The sequence below is a fragment of the Stenella coeruleoalba genome, assembly GCF_951394435.1.
Source record: "Stenella coeruleoalba genome assembly, chromosome: 18".
NCBI classification, from domain to species: domain Eukaryota; kingdom Metazoa; phylum Chordata; class Mammalia; order Artiodactyla; family Delphinidae; genus Stenella; species Stenella coeruleoalba.
This window is the reverse complement of record NC_137164.1, coordinates 54,503,030-54,511,773: the sequence shown is the minus strand read 5'-3', so window position 1 is coordinate 54,511,773 and position 8,744 is coordinate 54,503,030. Positions and strand designations below refer to the sequence as shown.

The 8,744-nt window shown below is 32.5% G+C and overlaps 1 pseudogene across 1 annotated transcript; it reads left to right on the top strand.

The window, feature by feature from the left end:
• The first annotated feature begins 1,908 nt into the window (after positions 1-1,908).
• On the top strand, positions 1,909-7,338 carry LOC307176611 (large ribosomal subunit protein eL8-like; annotated as a pseudogene). The gene is made up of 3 exons: positions 1,909-1,959; positions 3,358-3,957; positions 7,301-7,338. The product of its transcript is annotated as a large ribosomal subunit protein eL8-like (transcript).
• The last annotated feature ends 1,406 nt before the right edge of the window (positions 7,339-8,744 follow it).

Sequence of the window (8,744 nt, the reverse complement as noted above, 5' to 3'; positions counted from 1 at the left end):
TTTCTATTTAGATCCTCTGCCCATATGTTCAATGGGCTGTTTCTTTTTTTGTTGTTGAGATGCCTGACTGTTTTGTTTTCTTAAATATATTTTGGATATTAACCCCTTATCAAGGTTATGATTTGTAATTATTTTCTTCCATTCAGTGGGTTGCCTTTTCATTTTGTTGATGATTTCCTTCAATGTACAGAAGCCCTTTAGTTTGATGTAGCAGCTTATGTTTATTTTTGTTTCCCTTGCCTTTAGATTCATACCTCCCAAAATAATCACTAAGACCAATGTCAAGGAGTTTACCACATAAGTTTTCTTCTAAGAATTTATGGTTTCAGGTCTTATATTCAAGTATTCAATCCTTTTTAAGTTAATTTTTCTGTAGGGTGTAAGAAAGTAGTCTAGATTCATTCTTTTGCATGTAAAGTTTTCCCAACACCATTTATTGAAGAGACTGTCCTTTCCCCATTGTCCATGCCTGGATCCTTTGTTGGAAATTAACTGTCCATATATGTCTGGGGTCTTTGTTCTGTTCCACTGATCTGTGTTTCTGTTGTCATGCCAATACCATACTTTTGATTACTATAACTTTGTAGTATAGTTTGAAATCAGGAACTTGATACCTCATCTTTGTTCTTCTTTCTCAAGATTGTTTTGGCTATTTGGGATCTTTTATAAACCACACAAATTTTAGAATTATTTGTTCTAGTTCTGTGAAATATGCCATTGGAATTTTGATAGGGAGTACACTGAATCTGTAGATTGTTTTGGGTAGTTTGAACATTTTAATAATTCTTCCAATCCATGGAACATCTTTCCACTTATTTGTTACTTCTTTAGTTTCTTTCATCAATGTCTTATAGTTTTCAGTGCAATTTTTAACCTTGATTAAATTTATTCCTAGGTATTTTCTTCTTTTTTACGTAGTTGTAAATGAAATAGTTTTCTTAATTTCTCTTTCTGATAATTCATTACTAGTGTATAAAAATGCCATAGATTTCTGTATATTGATTTTGTATCCTGCAAATGTATTGAGTTCACTTATTAGTTCTAACAGATTTTTGGTGGAGTCTTTAGGGTTTTCTATCCACAAATGGTGACAGTTGTACTTCTTTCTTTCTTATTTGGATAACTTTAATTACTTTTTCTTGCCTAATTGCTCTGGCTAGGACTTCCAATACTCTGTTGAATAAAAGTGGTGAGAGTGGTATCCTTGTCTCGTTACTGACCATAGAAGAAAAACTTTGTTTTTCCTTGTTGAGTATAATGTTAGCTGTGGGTTTGTCATATATGGCCTTTATTATGTTGAAGTACATTCCTTCTGTAACCAGTTGTTTGAGAGTTTATATCATGAAAGGATGTTGAATTTTGTCAATTTTTTTCCTGAATCTACTGGAATGATCATACAATTTTTATCCTTCACTTTGTTAACATGGTGTATCATATTGATTGATTTGCAGATGTTGAGCCATCCGTGCATCTCTGGAATAAATCCCACTTGATCATGGTGTATGTTCTTTTTAATATATTTTTGAATTCAGTTTGCTAATATTTTCTTGAGGATTTTTCCATCTTTGTTCATCAGAGATATTGGCCTGTAATTTTCATTTTTTGTGATATCCTTGTCTGGTTTGGTATCAGGGTAATGCAGGCCTCCATTAAATGAGTTTGGAAATGTTCTCTCCAGTTTAATTTTTTGGAATAGTGTAACACTGGGGCAGGGCAAGCAGCCTTAGCAAGGTAGAGAGAGACTATCAATAAATGGCACCTGCCAGCCTCAAGCTAGCAGAGTAGGAGATTGAAAAAAAATGGCACCTGCAAGCAATTACATCCCCAGAAAGCATTTCAAGAGACATCTGTCCCTCTGACAGACACTTTAGTTTAGTTAATGAATCTTCTTCATGTATGGTCTAGGTGATGTATGGTCTAGGTGATTTCCAAATTGCTGCTTTTGAGCTGGGTCCCAGGGTGAGTCTGTGAAGAGCCCTTTAAAAGTGGAGTCTCAGTTTCCTATAGCCTTTTGAGTTCCTGGACATAAGCCCCATTGTTTTTCAAAGCCAATTATTTTGGGGTTCATCTTTCCAGCACAGTTCCCAAGGGTTGGGGTACTTGATGTGAGACTCAAACACCTCATTCTTCAGGAAGAAGCTCCTTTTTTGTGATATTTTGTGATATCCCTCCTGCTTGTGGGTCGCTACTCTACTGGTAGGGGCCCTGTGGAGACTGCCTCTCTGCCTCTCCTACCTTACTCAATGTGGCCTTTTTATTGTTTGTTGTGGAAGAGCTGTTCTGCTGGTCCTCTGATTATCTTCACAGAGAATTATTCCACAGGTAGCTGTAACTTTGGTGTGTCCCTGGGAATAGGTGAGACCTGTGTCTTCCTAAGTCCCATCTTCAACCAATTCCCCAAATTACTCTTTCCTTTAGCATTTTTAGACAGTCAAAATATCCCTGATCCAGTGTTTTCAGTTAGTTCTCAAAAATTATCCATCAGTCTTGTGTCATTAATGGTCTCCCCAGAACCATAGTAAATCTATATTGTAATGCAATAGCATTGTTCAAGATAGCATGGTTTAAAATTCTATGTCTATAGTATATATCAATTATCATCAGTATTTATCTTTCATTCCAAGAAGATATTCTCTTTTCACTCCAAGTGACTGATAAATTGATATATAAATTATCTATGGACCACAGACGTACTGATTTTGGTTTGAAATTGACACTGTAACATACTGACCATTACCTAAAGGAGAAAATTCAAATACATCAGAAAGTTTCCCTTGTTGAAAACTTGCAGGCATTGTGTAGAAAATATGCAGGCATTGACAAAAGATTGTGATTTACTTTAGTAAAATGTTGCATAGAGTTGTGTTTTTAATTTTACTGAACATATGTAAATATGAACAATCTACCTTAAGTCATTTCAAGTATGTAACAAAAAAAAAATTATGCAAGACTGGTTCAATGCAACAGCAGGCATCAAGGCCATAAATAATTCTACGAGCAATATTTAAATAAAAATTAAAATGTTATTTATTAATTATAATATACATATACAGTGTGTGTAAAGAGAGAGAGAAAGAGGATTGCAATGTTGAGCCAGATCACTAACTTATAATTTATTACCTTTGGAAAATTTAATATATAGAATTTGGAAAAAAATATGTAGAATTTTTTAAATATAAGAAACAAAATATTAGGAAAAATAAGATCAATAAATCCAAAATGAATCAAAATATTGATGTTAAATTATACAAACAGGGAAGTTTAAAAATTCAGAGTTATTTTTCAAATTTCCAAATAAATCATCTATATATTAGAATACAACTTTTCTTCCAGCTGCCCAAGATACCAAAGGGATAGAAGGCCACGGGGAAGAAAGTGGCCCTGGTGCCTGCTGTCGTGAAGAAGCAGGAGGCCAAGAAGGTGGTAAATCCCCTGTTTGAGAAAAGACCCGATAATTTGGCATTTGACAGGACATCTAGCCCCAAAGGGCCCTCACCTGCTTTGTAAAATGCCCCTGCTCCATCCAGTTGTGGTGGCAAAGGGCTATCCACCATAAGCAGCTAAAAGTGCCTCCCATGATTAACCAGTTCACCCAGGCCTTGTGCCACCAAATAGCTTCTCAACTGCTTGGGCTGGCCGATAAATACATATCAGAGATAAAGCAAGAGAAGGAGCAGAGACTGTTTGCCAAGGCTGAGAAGAAAACTGCAAGCAAAGGGAATTTCCCCTCTCAGTGGCCACCTGTTTTTCGAGCAGAGGTTAACAGTGCTACCAATTTGGTGGAGAACAAGAAGACTCAGAAGGTACTGATTGCACATGACATGGATCCCATGGAGCTGGCTGTCTACCTGCCTTCCATGTGTCATAGGATAGAGTTACTGACTGCATTATCAAGAGGAAGGCCAGCTGGGAAGTCTAGTCCACAGGAATACCTATACCACTATCACCTTCACACAGGTAGGTACAAAAAGTTAATCTGCAGTTTTAAATTTCTTACCAGAAATCATCTATACCAAATTTACAAGTTTGTCAAGTATTGACACATTCTATATCTCCTCTAACTGCTCCACCAATTCATAATATTTTCCTCTTTCTTCAACGTCCAAAATAATTTCCTCTCTGCCTAACTAGTTTTGACTGAAAGTCTCCTGCCTGTAGTTCTGGCCACCAGCAAAGGTAACACAACTAATGGTACATAATAGGCCTAGTCTTGAGAGGTCCAGATTATCCCTTCAGCACTGCACTTCAAAGGAAGTCACAAGGCCAACCAAGGTTTAAGAGGAGGAGAAAGACTACCTTTTGGTGTGAACAGTGGCATGCATATAGAGAAAAAATGAATTATTGGAAACCTTACTTAAAGACTATCACATGGGAATAGAAACAGTTTTTATGAGAATGTTTTCAAAGAAAGAAACCATAATATAATATATAAGTAATTTTAAGAAGACTAGCATTTTAATGATCTGATATATTTAATAACACCATAAAGCAAAACATGAGGCAGATAAAAATTAGAGAAAGGTTTTTTTTTAGTGTAAGATAAAGAAATAATATTCAACCTAAGTAATACACTATAACAAATAAATGCTATGAAATATACATTAAATTGTGCAAATGACATGATTATGATTGGACAATTCACAAAGAAGAAATATGTATAAAATAATGTTTATCCTATTCAAATGATTATCTGATATTAAATTGTTTTGGGACATATAAATCATCATACTTGTAGAAAATCCTAAAGATTACACACACACACACACACACACAAACACTATTAGAATTAATGAGTGAATTCAGTAAAGTTGCAGTACACAACATCAACATACAAAAATCAGTTGCACTTCTATACACTGAAAACAAATGATCCAAAAAGGAAATTGAGAAGACAATCCTATTTACAAATCATAGATGAAAGAAATTAAAGAAGAAGCAAATAATTGGAAAAACATCTCATGTTCATGGGTTAGAAGACTTAATATTGTTAAAATGTCCATACTACCCAAATGATCTACAGATTTAATGCAATACTTATTAAAATCCCAATGGTACTTTTTACAGAAGTAAAAGAAAATAATCCTAAAATTCATACGGAACCCCAAAAGACTTCTCTTAGCCAAAGCAACCTTGAGAAAGACGAACAAAACTGAGAGGGATCACCATTCCTGATTTCAAATTATATTACAAAGATACAGTAACTGAAAAGTATGATACTGGCATAAAGATAGACGTATAGACCAATGTAACATAATAAAGACCTCAGATATAATCGCATGCATACACAGTCAAATGATCTTCAACAAGGGTGCCAAAAATACACAATGGAGAAAGTACAGTCTCTTCAATAAATGATGCTGGGAAAACTGGATACCTACAGGCAAAAAATGAAATTGGAACCTGATCTTACACCATACACAAAAATCAACTCCAAATGTTTTAAAGATTTAAACATAGAACCTGAAACTCTAAAACCCCTAGAAGACAAGTAGGGAAAATCTTCATGATGTTGGTTGTGGCAATGATTTCTTGGATATGACACCAAAATCAAAGGCAACAACAGCGACAACAAAAATTAGACAAGTAAGACTATACCAAAACTGAAAAGATTCTGCAGAGCAAAGGAAACAATCAACAGACTGAAAAGGCAACCAAAGGAATGGAAGAAAACATTTGCAAAATATATATCTGATAAGGGGCTAATATGCAAAATATGTAAGGAACTCCTACAACTCAATTGCAAAATAAGAAATAATCCAATTAAAACATGAGCAAAGGACTTGAATAAACATTTCTGCAAAAAAAGATATACAAATGGCCAACAGGTATATGAAAAGATATTTAACATTACTAATCATCACAGAAACACAAATCAAAGCCACAGTGAGATATCATTTCACACTTGTTAGGATAGCTATTATCAAAAAAACAAGAGATAAGTGTTGCTGAGGATGTGGAGAAATGAGAATCCTGTGCATTGTTGGTAGGAATGTAAAATGTTGTGGCTACTATGGAAAACAGTATGGGAGTTCCTAAAATAATTAAAAATACAATTGCCATATAATCCAGCAATCCCATTTCTGGGTATACATTTAAAAGAACTGAAATCAGGGACTTGAAGAGATATATGCACTCCTATGTTTACTGCAGCATTTTCACATGATTCAAGATATGGAAACAGGTCTGTAGATGGATAAATGGATAAAGAAACTATAGTATATAGAAAAAAATAAAATATTATTCAGCCTTAAAATGGAAAGAAATCCTGCCATATGCAACAGCATCGATGAACTTGTAGGACATTATGCTAAGTGAAATAAACTAGTCACAGGAGGACAAATATTGCATGGTTTCAATTATATGAGGTATCTAAAATAGTCACACTAATAGAAACAGAGAGTAAGATGGTGGTTGCCTGTCATTGGGGGAAGGTGGAAACAAGAAATTGCTGCTCAATAAGTTTCAGTTGTGCAGGTGAATAACTTCTAGAGATCTGCTGTACAATGAATACAGGATTATAGGTACATTGTGACTACAGATAACAATACTGTTTGATACACTTAAAAATTAAGAAGGCAGATCTTATGTTACGTGTTTTTAACCACAAAAGCAAACAAAATAGAGGCACATAAAAAGAAAACCCCACACCATATACTCACATAAAGTTTGAGAAATAACATGTAATGAAGATACTGGACATACTCTTGCCTCACAAGATTGTTTCAACAAATTAAAAATAAATGCACTGTGCAACCATAAAATTTGGAAGAAAAAACTTTCTTTTTTAAAGTTTTCCCCTAATAATCTATGTTCTTAAAAAATTATGAACTTCTGATAATTTTGCTCAATGGGAAATGTAAATTTTATATGGTATACCAACTTTGGCACTTGCATATTTTTCCAGTCACAGAAGTACGAACTGAAAATATACAACACATTCATGTACTGGATAAGATGAAAAAAAAGTAAAAAAAAAAAAAAAAGGTATATAAATAATTGACACATTTGCAAGTAAATAGATAGCGCTGATGTCCATAACTTTACTCAGATTTAAAATAATCTGTGTTTTCAACCCTAAGTTACATTCATTCATTTTTCAGACCTCTGTTCCATCTTTGAAAGAACATTCAGCTTAAAGTTTTGGAGTTCTCCTAGTCTTGAATTTAATTTTTAAAAAAATCACATTTGTAATTATATTAGTATATATGCTAGGCATTCACTGGAGTCCTTTCCTCCACTGCAAGGTCTATTAGATTAAAAACTTTACTACATAAGCTATGTATTTTTTATTATATTGCAGATAATGAATGCAATGGCAGTCAGGTAGAGAAGATTTAAAGATATAAGCATGGATTTACAAAAAAGTTGCAGAGATAGGTAAAATATAAACCATTGATTTGAGAGGAGACAGAAAATATTTAAAAGAATTTTCTAAATTCTTAAATACTATACATGATATAAAATGTTAGTATAGTACATTTTGATAACATATTCATTTGACTATTTCTTTTCACTGCAATGTAATGAAACATTATGCTACAGTTATGTGGATCATGGAATAAAAGAAAAAAAAGAAAGAAATGAAAATATTACATGCATGCACTTATACATATACACATACTTAAAGTGAACATCATGTAAAACTTGAAAAATAATAATCACATTGTATTTGGAAGAGTGTTCAAGAAATAACAAAAAATAAAATAAAATATTTTATCTAAATATTATCTGAAGTAATTTCTAACCATTTTATAGCAGTAGAATTTGTTTTAGTACTTGTATGTGGAAATTTGATATTTGCAAAATGATAAAAGAGAATGCTCTTCAGAAATTAATTAGATTAATTAACTATAGCTACACATAAGACAATTCATCTTTTATTTGTTTTATGTGTTTTTTCCTATTGTAAATTTAATGTGTTTTTTCCTATTGTAAATTTAATGCAGTTTCTTACAAACAAAACAGTAAATGTTTTAGAAAATATAATTCCTTTACATTATTACCACACTACAATCCCAAAGGGATATAACCACCTCATTAGTTGTGTGTCCATCCCACCAGATAACTCCCATATAAATATAACTATGTTGATAATAATGATGGTAATAATACTTATTTTATATAGATATCTGATCACACTTGGCTTATTCTTTAACAGTACTCTCTTACAGAAAGGAAAACACATGGGTCATCTTCCCTATCAGTCATATTTTGATTTAATCATTATGCATGCATATGTAGTTTTTCTCTTTTTTTTTTTTCAGGAAGAAGTAGGTGAACAAAATAAATCTTAATATAATTTACAGCTTTGGGATATTTTTGTTTAATTTTTCATCTACTTTAGTAAGAGGCTTTAAGTCAAATGGTTGCATTATAGAGACGTAAAAATAATGAAAAATTCATACAGTTGAAGAAAGCAGTTTTCTTTGAATAATATAGATTTTAAAAGTAATATTATACAAGTAGAAAATGTCTTGATTTGTATTTTTATTAAACAAATATGTGGTATATTTAAATTTATTTCATCAATTTTGCTCTGTAACAAACTATACAACAATGATCTAATAATGTTCTGGATACATTATGAAAGTAACTTAATCCAATTTTGTATAACTTTATGTTCTGTATATTTGGGTTGTATATTATTTCTAAGCTGGAATTTCATTTTTAAATTAAATTTTGAATACATGAGGAAATATTATCATATTGCTCTACAGATGACAATCTTGAAAACTAAATTCTTA